General features: G+C 43.6%; 1 protein-coding gene and 1 long non-coding RNA gene across 3 annotated transcripts in view; one reads left to right on the forward strand and one right to left on the reverse strand.

The window, feature by feature from the left end:
- Window positions 1-13668, reverse strand: part of LPCAT3 (lysophosphatidylcholine acyltransferase 3) — a 45281-nt gene that overhangs the window by 8743 nt on the left and 22870 nt on the right. The gene's annotated exons all lie outside the window — the stretch shown is intronic.
- Window positions 1643-4572, forward strand: LOC144577865 (uncharacterized). Its single transcript, XR_013522642.1, has 3 exons — window positions 1643-1777; window positions 3237-3293; window positions 4449-4572. It is a non-coding gene; the product is annotated as an uncharacterized LOC144577865 (long non-coding RNA).

A 13668-nucleotide genomic window follows, 5' to 3' on the forward strand; every position in this document is an offset into this window, starting at 1 on the left:
TGCAGACTCACCTTCAGTGTTCTGTCTAGAGGTCTGGCTGCCATGCCTGGCAACATTCCTACAGCACCAGTGCATATGTGGAGGATGGGAATCTCCCAACTGCTTTTTGGAAAGACACTCTGCCTATTCTTTTATTGATTATTCTCTTGAGTTGGTCACAGTTTATACTTTCTGCAATTCTTGCTTTTATTTTTGTTTATTTTGAGACAGGGTCTTGCTCTGTCACCCAGGCTGGAGTGCAGTAGCATGCTCATAGCTCACTACAGCCTTTATCTCCTGGGCTCAAGCAATCTTTCCACCTCAGCCTCCTGAGTAGTTGGGACCACAAGTGCCTGCCACCATGCCTGGCTAACTAGTTTGTAATTTTTGTGGACGTGGGGTCTCACTATGTTGCCCAGGCTTGTCCTGAACTCCTGGGGTCAAGCATTCCTCCTGCCTTGGCCTCCCAAAGTGTTGGGATTACAGGTGTGAGCCACTGTGCCTAATGAGTTGCTGTGATTCTTGCTTTCAAATTATGTAAGTGCAGTGTTTATCACTGGCAATATGGTTTACTGTGAGTTTGGTTAACTAAAAAATGCTTAGAATAGTATCATACAGAAATAAATTGCTCAATGATTTGTTAAATAAGTAAATGCATAATTATGTTATATCTTGGTTTATGTCCTTCTAGTAATTTTCCTCCCATACATTTAAAAAAAAAAAAAAAAAACTGGCTGGGCGCCATGGCTCATGCCTGTAATCCTAGCACTTTGGGAGGCCAAGGCAGGCAGATCACGAGGAGTTCAAGACCAGCCTGGTGAAACCCTGTTTCTACTAAAAATAAAACAAAACAAAACAAAACAAAACAAAACTGTACTAGTTGGGTACGATGGCTCACACCTGTAAACCCAGCACTTTGGGAGGCTGAGGCAGGGGAATCATTTGAGGTCAGGAGTTTGAGACCAGCCTGGCCAACATGATGAAACCTGTCTCTACCAAAAATATAAAAATTAGCTCAATGTGGTTGCGGGCGCCTGTAATCCCAGCTACTCAGGAGGCTGAAGCAGGAAAATTGCTTGAATCTGGGAGGCTGAGGTTGCAGTGAGCTGAGATCATGCCTGGGTGACAGAGTGAGACTGTGTCTCAAAAAAAAAAAAAATCAACCAAACAAAAAAACTGTACTGATGTGTGTCCTACTTTTCCCACATGACAGTATATCTACCATTTGATCTTCTTGTGCAAGGATCAGTTGGTGGATTTTTTTTTTCTGAGAAGGAGTTTTGTTCTTTTTGCCCAGGCTGGAATGCAATGGCACGATCTCGGCTCACCGCAACCTCCACCCCTGGGGTTCAAGGGATTTTCCTGCCTCAGCCTCTGGAGTAGCTGGGATTATAGGCGCCCACCACCATCCCTGGCTAATTTTTGTATTTTTAGTAGAGATGGGGTTTCACCATGTTGGACAGGCTGGTCTCGAACTCCTGATCTCAGGTGGTCCATCTATCTTGGCGTCCCAAAGCGCTAGGATTACAGGTGTGAGCTACCACGCCCGGGCAACTGGTGTTTTTTTAAATTACTGTTCCGTAATGGACTAGGCTCTTAATTAAATTTATAGCTTCATATAAGTACAGTTGAACCTTGACCAACATGGTTTTGAACAGCATGGGTCCTCTTCGACTTCCTTCTGCCTCTGCCACTGCTGAGATGGCAACCTTTTCCCTTTCTCCTCCTCCTTGTCTGCTCAACCTGAAGATGATGAGGAGTTAGACTTCTATGCTGATCTACTTCCACTGAATGAAGAGTAAATATATTTTCTCTTCTTTATAATTTTAATAGCATTTATTTTCTCTAGTTTACTTTATGGTAAGAAATACAGTATATAATACATACAACATAAAAAATATATGTTAATCAACTTGTTTATGCTATTGGTAAGTCTTCTATTAGTAGCTAAGTTTTTGGAGAGTCAAAAGTTACATGTGAGGGCCAGGTGTGGTGGCTCACACTTGTAATTCCTCAGTTTGGGAGGCTGAGGCAGGTAGATCACCTGAGGTCAGGAGTTCGAGACAAGCCTGGCCAACATAGTGAAACCCCGTCTCTACTAAAAATACAAAAATTAGCCAGGCATGGTGACGGGTGCCTGTAATCCCAGCTACTCGGGAGGTTGAGGTAGGAGAATTGCTTGAACCCAGGAGGTGGAGGTTGCAGTGAGCCGAGCTCACACCATTGCACTGCATCCTGGGCAGCGACAACGACTCAAAAAAAAAAAAAAAAGTTATATAGTTATATAAGGATTTTTGACTGTACAAGGGGTGGGCTCCCCTAGGCCCTGCGCTGTTCAAGGGTCAACTGCAGTTTATTTTACAGATATCTTGTGGATTACTGGCTCATGTATTCATTCACCAAGTGTTTAGTAAATGCTGCTATATGCCAAGTATTCTGTTTATGGAGCATGTAATTGTGGAGGAGGTTACATATGATAGTTCATTTTCTTTTCTTTTTTTTTTTTTTTGAGACAGAGTCTCACTCCGTCTGCAGGCGCCAGGCTGGAGTGCAGTGGCGTGACCTCAGCTCACTGCAACCTCCGCCTCCTGGGTTCAAGCAATTCTCCTACCTCAGCCTCCTGAGTAGCTGGGATTACAGGCACCCGCCACCATGCCTGGCTAATTTTTGTATTTTTAGTAGAGATGGGGTTTCACCAAGTTGGCCAGGATGGTCTCGATCTCTTGACCTCGTGATCCGCCCGCCTTGGCCTTCCAAAGTGCTGGGATTACAGGCTTGAGCCACTGCTCCCGGCCTGATGGCTCATTTTCTAGCTGGCTGAGATCATGGGATATTGGATCACTAGATCAAGGGAGGGGGAGACATCTATGACCCTTTCAGGCAGATGAATGAGCAAATAAATAGGAGCAAGTCTCGTACATTTCACGTGGGGAGAAATTTGGCAGAGACAGAATACCAGGTTAGCAGCAAATATTGCTAAGAACCAGAGCCAGGAACTAGAAAATATATAGACTAAAAGCCGATGCCTTCAATCTTTTGCTTTATTTTTATTTTTTTTTTAGTAACGGGGTATAAATGAATAAAACTATAAGACAGACTAGATCCTAATTATCTAGAGCACTCATAAATAAGTTCTAGATAGCGAAGTTTGCCTCTTTAAGCATGAAAACCCTTAACCATTTGGAATGTTTGAAATTAAAAAACACCACACATATTATTCTGCCTCCTTATGTTGACTCTAATTTATCATTTTCTAGGTGTCTGGATGATAGGTATTCTACAGTAAAGTCATGACGGCTTTATGACGTTCTGAGGTATGTGAAATTGTCTGCCTGACTCTAATAAGGCCTAGACTATCCTGAGTTCTTGTGCCCATTTCTTCTAGCCTGCCTGTCCCTTTCCTAGCTACTCTGGGATAAACAGTCACCTCTTCAGCTTTTGGGGTGCCTGCCAATAATTCCTCTCCCTATTCCTAATTCACTGCAGGCCTTAGAAACCATAACCTTATTTTGAAGGTGTAAAAAAAAGATTTAAGACAAAAGCAAGGGGCTTGGGTGCTTTCCTTATGGACTTAGTGCATAGGCCTAGTCACATCTGTTCCAGCCACTTAGAGGCCTGTGTGCTATTTCTTGTTTCCAGCTGTGTTTTGGGTGAGGGGAGGCTATTGAGTTCCAAACAGGTGAAGTATTGCACATTAGCAAACACATGATAAGAAGGTGGAGGAATTGGGAGAAAAATAAAAAGAATGCAGCAGGCTAGGTTACCAGGAACATTAAGACAGTAACAGACAACAGCAAAAACCTGGAAGGAAGCCGCTGTGAAGAAGGAGGAACTGAGCTGGGGTGAGTTGCTGTGACAACCCAGGCTGATTTTGAGTATGTAAACACCAAACCTTGCTCTTGGCTGCCACTCAGCTCAGCGGGCTTTGGAGCCTGGCTGCCCAGCCACCTCTTCAGGGATGTGCTGTTTTTAGGGAGGGTGTGGCCACACAAGATGTTTCTAAGTCTGAATGCATTTTGTGGGAGCCAATGCTTACTTAGTATGGTGGCTACAGTTACCTGAAGAAACTATAAAAAAAGACAGAGCCCCTCCTGCTCACCCTCCCACTCATCAGAGTCGGCTTCTGTGGATCTGAGTGGGAAGGACCTCCACTTTTAACAGCATGACACACGGTTCTGACAGCCCCACTAACATCTGAATGTAGGCCGCTGTACTCAGTCCTGAGGATAAAATTCTGAGCTTGGAGACTGAGGGTTGATGCCTTCCCTTTGTCAGCACCAGACCAGTTTGTGAGAACGCAGAGGTTTGTAAGAATTTACTAGCAGATGAAGGATGGTGACCTTTGATACATTCCAAACCTGAGGATCTCCTACTAGAATGGGGGCTCTATAAGCCCTAATGCTGGGGTATTCAAAACGCTGTGGTCTTTCAAGCAGCTGCTGAGATACACTTCATTTGGCCCTCTTCAGGGGTTGCAGTCAAGCACCTGGAGTGGACAGAACTGTATTCTTCAGTCTCCGGACTTCACTCAAGTGCTGTCTGTGTCAGGGACCAGATCTATCACAACCTGCATTGCTAGCAGGAACTTTTTTTAATTTCCTGTACAATAGTTGTGAAATTACTTATTAATCCTAAAATTGTGACTTTGGTTTCATCTGAAGAAACAGAAATGGGCTATTTCCAGTAAGTCTGGTAAATTCTGGCTAAGAGTGGTGGCTCACGCTGGTAATCTCAGTGCTTTGGGAGGCTAAGCGCTTGAACCCAGGAGTTTGAGACCAGCCTGACTATGTCTCTACAAAAATAAAAATAAAAAAATAGCTGGGTGGGGTGGCATGTGCCTGTAGTCCCAGCTACTTGAGAGGCTGAGACAGGAGGATCACCTGAGCCTGGGGGACAGAAGCTACAATGAGCTATGATGCACTCCAGCCTGGGCAGCAAAGTGAGACCTTGTCTCAAAAAAAAAAAAAATTGAACATCCCAAACAACTTTTATTAATGTTCAATGTCTACTATGTTAGAAAATAAGACTAGCCAGGCGCGGTGGCGTGTGCCTGTAGTCCCAGCTATGCGGGAGGCTGAGGCTGGAGGATCTCTTGAGCCCAGGAGTTCTGGGCTGTAGTGTGCTATGCCGATCAGGTGTCCGCACTAAGTTTGGCATCATATGGTGACATCCTGGGAGTGGGGGACCACCAGGGTGCCTAAGGAGGGGTGCACCAGCTTAGGTTGGAAATGGAGCAGGTCAAAACTCCCATGCTGATCAGTAGCGGGATTGTGCCTGTGAATAGCCACTGCACTCCAGCCTGGACAATGTAGTGAGACCCTCTCTCTTAAAAAAAAAAGAAAAAAAAGAAAGAAAATAAGACTAAAGAGGCCGGGTGCGGTGGCTCATGCCTATAATCCCAGAACTTTGGGAGGCCAAGGTGGGTGGATCACCTGAGGTCAGGAGTTTGAGGCCAGCCTGGCCAAGATGGTGAAACCCTGTCTTTACTAAAAATACAAAAATTAGCCAGATATGGTGGCAGGTACCTGTGATTCCAGCTACTTGGGAGTTTGACACATGAGAATCTCTTGAACCTGGGAGGCAGGGGTTGCAGTGAGCTAAGATCATGCCACTGCACTCCAGCCTAGGCAACAGAGAAAGACTCTGTATCACACACACACAAAAAGAAAATAAAACTAAAAAGTAAATTAAAATATATGATGAATTCAGTAAAAATATTAATAGTAAAACTACTATACATTAATATAACTTACTTTAAACGAAAACCACTATATTTTCCAAAACAATCAAAGAAAGCCATCTAATGAGAAGAATGGCATTTTTTAACATTTTCATAAATTGATGGCCTCTGTCTGACTTAATAGAAGATGGCTGGATTCTCAAATCTGCTCTGCATTTAATCCGTTGTAACATGTTAGTTTGGTTAAAATATACAAAGAAAATCTGACTTTATGCAGATACTTAGAGAAAATATCAGCATTTTCACATAATTTTGGACATTCTTTTTAGTACTACATCAAAATTCAAGTAGTAGTTTCTTAACAGTTAGAAACTTTTGTTATAATAAAATCCATTGGTCTCTCTTGGGCTTTGAATGGATATTTTACCATGCATGACTTTGCAACATCACACGTGGGTCATTTGGAAAATATTCGTTCACTGTTGTTAGGCAGATCTTCCAAATAACAACATATTTCATTGGCATACATATCAACAAATCATATTCCTTAAATTTCACCATTGATTTTAGCAGAAAAGTCTTTATATATTGGGAAACCGTCAAGCTAATGGAGTGGATACAAGTTTTCCAGAATTCTAATTTTCACTTGAAAGTGTGTTATCACTGGCTACAAATATTGTCACTTGTTTACCTTGAAGTGACAGCCTCACTTCATCCATTTTCAAGAGACTGTCTGCCAGATGCCTAAGTCTAAATAACCTTAGTTTGTCCATCATTCTTTCAAGTAAAAATGGTGGCTGGTAGGAAAAGGAAGCTGCTAAATCAACATGCAACTCAATTATCGCATAAAGCCCAATGCTTTTCCTCATGACAACCATTGTACTCCACCAGTGTGCAGCAGAAGTGGCTTATGCGTATTTCCCATTTCTTCAAACAAGGTTAAAAAGATGTACTTAGGACCAGGAATGCTGGCTCACACCTCCTAGTACTTTGAGAGGCTGAGACAGAGGGATCACTTGAGATCAGGAGTTCCAGACCAGGCTGGCCAGACATGGCAAAAACCCGTCTCTACTAAAAACACAAAAATTAACCTGGTGTGGTGGTGTACACTAGTTTAAAAAGAAAAAGATTTATTCAATGACTGACATTTGATAAAATTAATATTATTTAGCTTAGGCAACAGGGTAAACCCCCATCTCTAAAAACAAAACAAAACAAAAACAACCACCAAAAATTAGCTAGGTGTGCTGGTGCACGCCTGTAGCCTCAGCTACTTGGGAGGCTGAGGTAGGATCATCTGAGCCCAGGAAGTCGAGGCGGCAGTGAGCTGTGATGGCCCCACTGCACTCCAGCCTGGGCAAAGCCCTGACTCAAAAAAATTACCACTTCATCAAGGATCCTTAAGTGAAACTGGCTTTTTTTTTTTTTCTTTTGAGACTCAGTCTCACTCTTATCACCCAGGCTGGAGTACAATGGCACAATCTTGGCTCACTGCAACCTCCACCTCCTGGGTTCAGGCAATTCTCCTGCCTCAGCCTCCCAAGCACCTGGGATTACAGGTGTGCACCACCACACCCAACTAATTTTTGTATTTTTAGTAGAGACGGGGTTTCACCATGTTGGCCAGGCTGGTCTCAAACTCCTGACCTCAGGTGATCCGCCCTCCTCGGCCTCCCAAAGTGCTGGAATTACAGGTGTGAGCCACTGCACCTGGCCCGGCTCTTTGTTTTGACTGAGAGTGCGTGGCAGTGAAGAATGCAGTGGCCGCTAGTACAGTTTGGTGCCACTGTCTTAATTTGTGCTGAGGCCAGCAGTTTTACCACCACTGCTTTTACAACATTAGTGTAAATGTCAACACAGTGAAAAAGCAAATACATCTCAGAAGTATCATGAAAATAATTTGTACCCCAAAGAGATTCCTTAAAGAGGTCTAAGGAACTTCTAGGAGTAGTTTGTGGACTACATGCTGATATGGTATGATGTTTTAATCTTTCATCTTCTAATGCCCAAATCCAGTAGTCTTTTTTCCTTCTCTAATTTCCTTGACTGCCCTGCTGTTTTCATTCTTTTTGAAACTGCTCTTTCACTGGTTTCATTGGTTTTGAATAGTTATCTCTTGGTGTCCGTGAAGGACTGGTTCTAGTACTCCCAGCAGATACCACAGATGCTCAAGTCTCTTATATGATATGGTGTAGTACTGCATGTAATCTATGCACATCTTTACATATACTTTAAATCATCTATGGATTATTCATAATACCTAATATACTATAAATTATGCTATGCAAATAGCTGCTATATGGCATGTTATTTATTTTTATTATTGTATTATTATTTGGTTTAGAATCCATGGATGTGGAACCCACAAATATGGAGGGCTGACTATATACAGTTGGCTGGATTTTTTTCTACAATTCACCAAAAAATTCACCCTTTAAAGTGGAAAATGTAATTTTTTTAGTATGTTCAAAAGGTTGTGCAACCATCCCCAATATCTATCTAATTTCAGAATATTCTCATCACCTCAAGTAGAACCCCACACACGTTAGCAATCATTTCCCATTCTCTCTTAACTCCCAGAGCTTAGCAACCATTAATCTGTATAGATTTACCTATTTTAGGTGTTTCATGTAACTGGAGTCATGTAATATGTAGACTTTTGTGTCTGGCTTATTTCACTTAGCATGTTTTCAAGTTCATCCATGTTGTAGCATGTATTGGTACTTCATTCCTTTTTATGGCTGAATCATATTCCTTTGTATGGATACTCTGTATTTTCTTTTACCATTTAGAAAATTTTTTATGGACACGGTCTCAAGATGTTGTCCAGGCTGGTCTTGAGTTCCTGAACTCAAGTGATCCATTCACCTCAGCCTCCCAAAATGCTGGGATTACAGGCATGAGCATCACACCCAGCCTGGATACTCTGCACACAATCTATCCATTCATCAGTTGATAAACAATTGGGTTGTTTTTGGGCATTATGAAGAATAGTGCTACAAACATTCATGTAGTTTTGTAGACACAGGGTCTCACTATGTTGCCTAGGCTGGTCTTGAACTCCTGGCCTCAATCGATCCTCCTGCTTTGGCCTCCCAGAGTGCTGGAATTAAAGGTATGAGCCCATGTACAAGTTTTTGTGCAAACATAAGTTTCCGGTTCTCTTGGGTATATACCTAGGAATGGATCTCCTGGATCTTTTTTTTCTTTCCCCTTTGAGATAGAGTCTCGTTCTGTTGTCCAGTATAAAGTGCGGTGGCACAATCTCGGCTCTGCTTCCAGAATTCAAGTGATTCTCCTGCCTCAGTCTCCCAAGTAGCTGTTTTACAGGTGTGCACCACCATGCCCAGCTAATTTTTATATTTTCAGTAGAGATGGGGTTCTTCATGTTGGCCAGGCTAGTCTCAAACTCCTGACCTCAAGTGATCCACCTGCCTTGGTCTCCCAAAGTGCTAGGATTATATGCATGAGCCATGGGTCTGTTGCTCATGCTGGAGGGCAGTTGCATGCTCACAGCTCACTGCATTTTCAACTTTCTAGGTTCAGGCAATCCTCCCACCTTAGCCTCCCTAGTGGCTGGGACTACAGGTATGGACAGGACCAGCTAATTTCTTTGCAGAGTGGAATTTTACCATGTTGCCCAGGCTAGTCTTTAACTCCTGAGCTCAAGCAATCTGCCTGCCTTGGCCTCCCAAAGTGTTGGGAGTATAGGCATCAGCCACTGTCCTTGGCCAATGTTCCCTCTTACTCTCTGTGCTTACTTTTGGCATGAGTTGGCTGACTACAATTTGAATAGACCCATCTTTCTGTCTCTTTCACCAAAAGCATTTTTTCTGGCTCCTACATATTGCTGACCTCAAGGATCCAGTTTTGGCCCTCCACTATTCTTGCTACACTGCTTCTTTGGAAACTCCATCTACTTTCATGTAACTTAATATGAGCTTTATGCCAAAGACAGATCCACGTCTTAGCTGGGCGCGGTGGCTCAAGCCTGTAATTCCAGCACTTTGGGAGGCCGAGGCGGGTGGATCACGAGGTCAAGAGACCGAGACCATCTTGGTCAACATGGTGAAACCCCGTCTCTACTAAAAATACAAAAAATTAGCTGGGCATGGTGGCACGTGCCTGTAGTCCCAGCTACTCAGGAGGCTGAGGCAGGAGAATTGCCTGAACCCAGGAGGCAGAGGTTGCGGTGAGCTGAGATTGCGCCATTGCACTCCAACCTGGGTAACAAGAGCGAAACTCCGTCTCAGAAAAAAAAAAAAAAAAAACAAAAACCGATCCATGTCTTTAGTTCTAACCTCTTTAAGTTTCAGTTCCACATTTCCTACTTCCTTGCTGGACAGTTGTAATTTGATATTTCATTACCATCTCCAACTCTGTATAACTAAGGCATAAATTTCTCCCTATAATCAGCCTTCTCTGGGCTTTTTTTTTTTTTTTTTTTTTTTTAAATTAACAGTGGTACCATTCTCCAGGTCACACAACATTCAAAAATGTGTTTTCCTGGCCAGGAGTGGTAGCTCACATCTGTAATCCCAGAGCTTTGAGAGGCCAAGGTGGGTGGATCACGAGGTCAGGAGATAGAGACCAGCCTGACCAACATGGGGAAGCCCCTTCTCTACTAAAAATACAAAAATTAGCTGTGCATGGTGGCGCATGCCTGTAATCCAGCTACTTAGGAGGCTGAGGGAGGAGAAATGCTTGAACCCAGGAGATGGAGGTTGCAGTGAGCCAAGATTGTGACACAGCACTCTAGCCTGGGCGACAGAACGAGACTGTCTCAAAGAAAAAATCTGTTCCATCCTGGCTAACATAGTGAAACCTTGTCTCTACTAAAAATACAAAAACTAGCTGGGCATGGTGGTGTGTCCCTGTAATCCCAGCTACTCAGAAGGCTGAGGCAGGAGAATCACTTGAACCGGGGAGGTGGAGGTTGCAGTGACCTGAGATCACACCATTGCATGCCAGTCTGGTGACAAAGCAAGACTCCGTCTCAAAAAAAACAACAAAAAAAGGAAAAATAAAGTGTTTTCCTTCTTCATATTGGTTCTCTATATCTGGTCATCAAATCCCGTTGATTCCTCCTTTCTAGTCTCGCTCACCATTGCCATCACCATTGCCATCACCATGGCCATCACCACTCTTTTTTTCTGTGCTGATGTGCAGTGAAGACCCTTATGGATCTCACCCTTAAATCCTTGCAGTGGCCTCCTACCTGATCTTCACCTGTACCATATCTTCCCAGCCGTCCTGTACTGAGGTAATCTTCCTTTAGCTCCTGCTCAGTAACCATCAATAGCTCCCAGGCGACTTCAATTCTACCCTCAAAATAAATCCAAAAACTGACCACTTCTCTTCACCTCTACTGCTTCCCTTGGTCTGAGTTGCCACCATCTCTGGATTATTATTATTAATATATCATCATTACCCATAGGTGGTTTTATTTTATATACATACTTGCCTCCTGACCCTTCTCACCCTTTCTGTCTTTTCCTCCCTTCAGTCTAGCCTTAATGAAGCATCTACAGAGTTCTGTTCAACTTAAGTCAGCAGGTTACTCCTCTGCTCAAAGTTCTCTCAAGGCCTCCATTCTCACTCAGAGCAAAAGCCTGAGCGCAGCAGCACCCATAGGTTCTGTCCCTTTGCCTGGGCCCCAAGGTCCTCTGACACATCTCTCAATCTGGTCGCCACCATTCTGCTCTAGCCCCAAAGCTCTCCCTTCCTGGAATGTTAGGCAGGTCCAGCCTTGGTGCCTTCACCTGATGGGTTCCACAGATAAGCTCAAGTCCTTCCTACACCTCAGGTCTTTTGTAAAATGTCACCTTATCATTGAGGACTTCCCTAATTATCTTACCTAGAACTGCATAGAACACTACCCCTCTCCCCCATCACACACTCTTGTTCGTCTTTCCTGCTTTTTCTATTTTTCCTCTCAGTACTTACTACCATTTGACATCCTATATATTTTACTTTTCAGTCTTTGAAAGCAGGGATTGTCATCTACTTTAGTCCCTACCGTAACCCAGTGCCTTGTACAGTTCCTGGTACACAAAATTTCTCAAAAAGTATTAGTTGAATGGCTGAAAGAATGAAAGAATTTGAGAACAAGTGCTCTGTACTCTAGGCAGCCAATATAATATTTAATAAGCACCCACTATGTGGTTAGCATTGCTTTAGGCATTAGAAAGAATATGGTAGAATTTTAAGAAGTGCTTGCTTTCTTTTTTTTTTTTTTTTTTTTAAAGACGGGGTTTCACCATGTTGGTCAGGCTGGTCTTGAACTCCTGACCTCAGGTCATCCGCCTGCCTTGGCCTCCCAGAGTGCTGGGATTACAGGCGTGAGCCACCGCACCCAGCCAAGAGATGCTTTCTAAAGGAGCAAAATCAAACGATGATGTTCTATGCTAAGGGCTAACTGTATGAAATAGCCAATGTTGTAGAGGTTAGAGAAAAGAGAAATCAATCTCGACCACAGTAGTCGGGAGGGAGGAGCAGTTCTTGAACAGAGAAGAGAAGATGGCATTCCTAGGGAGGATAATGTTGTAAAGACACAGGTAGGTAAGAGCATGGAGCATTCACTCTAAAAGACTGGGCTAATTTTGAGAGGGCAAAAATACTGTGACAAAATGGATGGGAAAGTGAAAAACCAGGCAGAGTCTGAAATTGATAAAGGGGGGGGAATCAATCGACCAGATGTAGGAGAAGGAAAAGGACAAATTAAAGATGTTTATGCCACTGATAAAATGGTCTTCAGGTCTTCGAACCTTTTTTGCTGGCATAGCTCCTAAAAGAATTTGGAAAACTATATATCCTCCTTTCACATTTTAAAGTTGCTATCTAACCTTATGTTTTTCTTTCCTTACTTTTTAATTTTCTTGAGACAGTATCTCGCTCTGTTGCCCAGGCTGGCATGCAGTGGCGCAATCACAGCTCACTTTCTGTCTCAACTTACTGGGCTCAAGTGATCCTCCTGCCTTAGCCTCTCAAGTAGCTAGGACTATAGGTATGTGCCACCATGCCCCCAAAATGACAGCAGATTGTGTGTGTGTGTGTGTGTGTGTGTGTGTGTGTGTGTGTGTTTCAAGACACAGTCTCACTCTGACACCCAGGCTGGAATGCAGTGGTGCAATCTTGGCTCATTGCAACCTCTGCCTCCCAGGTTCAAGCAATTCTCCTGCCTCAGCCTCCCAAATAGCAGGGATTACAGCTGTGTGTCACCATGCAGGGCTGATTTTTGTATTTTTAGTAGAGACAGGGTTTCACCACGTTGGCCAGGCTGGTCTTGAACTCCTGACCTCAAGTGATCCACCTGCCTCAGCCTCCTAAAGTGCTGGGCACGAGACACCATGCCCAACCAGTGTATGTGTTTTGAGACAGGGTCTTGCTCTGTTGCACAGGCTGGAGTGTGGTGGCGCAGTCATGGCTCACTGCAGCCTTGACCTCCTGGGCTCAAGTGATCTTCCCACCTCAGACTTCTGAGTAGCTGAGACCACAGGAGCATGCCACCATGCCCAGATAATTTTTAAATTTTTTGTAAAAATGGGGTCTTGCCATATTGCCTAGGCTGGTCTTTAACTCCTGGGCTCAAGCAGTCCTCCCACCTCAGCCTGGCAAAGTGTTGGGATTACAGGTGTGAGCCATTGTGTTTGGCCGTGTGTGCTTTTTCATGTCTATTGAAGGTGTGTTTTAAGTGCATACAGCAGATGTCTGCCATGCAATCCAAACGGCAAACCAATCAGCTGGATCAGTCTTACTTACAACACACCTGGCCTCTCACTCAATTTTTCTATTCTTTCACCAATATGGAAATTCCTTATGTTAGAGAACTTACAGAGAAAAGGAAGACAAAGAAAAATAGGAAAAAGAGTTAAGCCCTGCCTGACATTTTCTACTTAAGTAATGGGTAACTGATTAGGCTCAGTGCTTAGAATTTCATTACTGACCCACCCGGCCAGCTGGAAGAGCGCGTGGAGATCACGCACATTTAGGTGGGGATGTAGCCAAGT

The sequence above is a fragment of the Callithrix jacchus genome, chromosome 9, assembly GCF_049354715.1.
Source record: "Callithrix jacchus isolate 240 chromosome 9, calJac240_pri, whole genome shotgun sequence".
Lineage (NCBI taxonomy): Eukaryota > Metazoa > Chordata > Mammalia > Primates > Cebidae > Callithrix > Callithrix jacchus.